Raw genomic sequence first — 1,900 nt, 5'->3', positions numbered from 1 at the left:
GGATGCGCCCGCCTGTGTGGCAGGCGCATCCTAATGTATGTGAGGGGACCCCCCACACCGATGGCGGGTGGTCCCATTCCATGGGAGGATGACATCCTAATGGGTCTCTAGGTCGTGTAAGGCTGTTTCAAAGTTGAAAAATATAGCCGACCATCATAAGGTAAGGGTAGGCTAAAAGAAGTTGGTTGCGGCCCAGTTGGCACTTACCCTTCCAATCCTTATGGTTGGAGAAATTTCTCTTTTAGAGATTGGGCTATCATTCGCCCTTTAAGTACCTACTGACTTTGTACACCTCAATACTGAGGCCCTCAAATTCTTTTGGTCCATGAAACAAATCAAACTTTAACCCACCTCAAAATGACATGTCAAAAGAAGTGTTAGTGCTTGAACAAGCACTTGAAATTAAACATTTTTTTTAAAGAATATAACAAATAGTCACAAATAGCACTACAAGAGCTTAAAAATGACAAAACAATCATCATCAAACAGGCAGATAAAGGTGGTGCTGTAGTGATTTAGTCAAAGGAAAACGAAATCAGGGAGGGGCACAGACAATTATTAGACCAAGAATGTTGCCACAAAGTACCAACAGATCCAACTACGAACATCCAAGGAGAAATCTCTGTAACTTTACAAGAAGCATTTGACAGAGGTTGCATTGGCCCAAAAGAATCTGAATTCTTGAAAAAAGTAAATCCAAGAATCCCAGTCATGAACTTCCTTCCAAAGTTGCACAAAGATGAAAGGAATCCCCCTGAAAAAATGATGGTCTCAGGGTGTAACTCGGTTTTGGAAAATGTCACAATATGTGTATTTATTCTTAAAATCATGAATAAAAGAGCTACTATTGTATCTAAGAGACAAAAATGATTGTATCAATAAAATTAAAGGGTTCCAATTTGACTCCAGCCCCTTCATGACCCTCTATGCCCTTATGATTCAGGTAGACATTTCCCCCTTTCTCTTGTTCCCTCCTTCCCCAAATTGCATATTCTCTCTGTGGTGTGGGTTACTGTGTGTCCCTCCCTTGTTGCATGCTGGGAACTATTGGCCTTAACAGACTGTTGAAATAGTCTGTTTGTTAAAAATCCAAAAGAGCACTCCAGAATCTTGGTAACCATGACAGTGGCACATATTAATCAGATTCTTGAGAAGAAAGTGCCAATACTAATTGCTTTACCCAAACTGAACGTTCTATGACCCTTGGTGCAGCAGCATGTGCACATCAAGTCAAATTACTCTGTTCAAGTTGAACTTTCCATGACCCTGGCGGCAGCAGCAGGTGCTCTTGTCAATCAACCTCATGTAGAGTAACTGCGAAAAATTAACAGGTGTTCATTTCGATAAACACATTTCTGTCTTCTATTTAAAGGCTTCCTCAGTTTCATGCTTGGCCTCTTTGTCCCACACTCACCGGCTTCCCTTTGCTGAGACCCTTCTTCACACTGTTCTGTCTACCAACAGTTCTCAGATTCAAGCTGCAGTTCCTCCTCAATCCTGTCATGACCCAGGGACCACTCCAGCATTGGATTTCCTAGAAGAAGAAAAAGGCAACAAAATAAACAATCTAACATCAGGGATTTTTGCTAAAAACTGTCCTTGTTTCTTGTGCTCTGAGCTCTGTTGATGTAGATTCTAAAAAACTAAATGACCTTTAGATTATTGAAGCGCACAATAGACTCGCATGGCTCGGCCAAGAATAAACATCACTGGTATTAAAATGTTTGGTGCCCCCTAGGAGCAAAAGTTGGGTGGATTCCTGTTTGACACATGGGTTACAATTGGGACACCTAGACTCAGCGCATGATAAGTGGGTGTCCAGAGATCTCTTGCGCAGCATTTGAGACACTACAGGAGGATTGTGTTGACATCTGTCAAACGATTCATTAAGAATCCATGC

The sequence above is a fragment of the Lissotriton vulgaris genome, unplaced genomic scaffold (assembly GCF_964263255.1).
Source record: "Lissotriton vulgaris unplaced genomic scaffold, aLisVul1.2 SCAFFOLD_4757, whole genome shotgun sequence".
Classification (NCBI taxonomy): Eukaryota; Metazoa; Chordata; class Amphibia; order Caudata; family Salamandridae; genus Lissotriton; species Lissotriton vulgaris.
The sequence above is the reverse complement of the archived record's forward strand: the minus strand, read 5'-3'. Positions refer to the sequence as shown.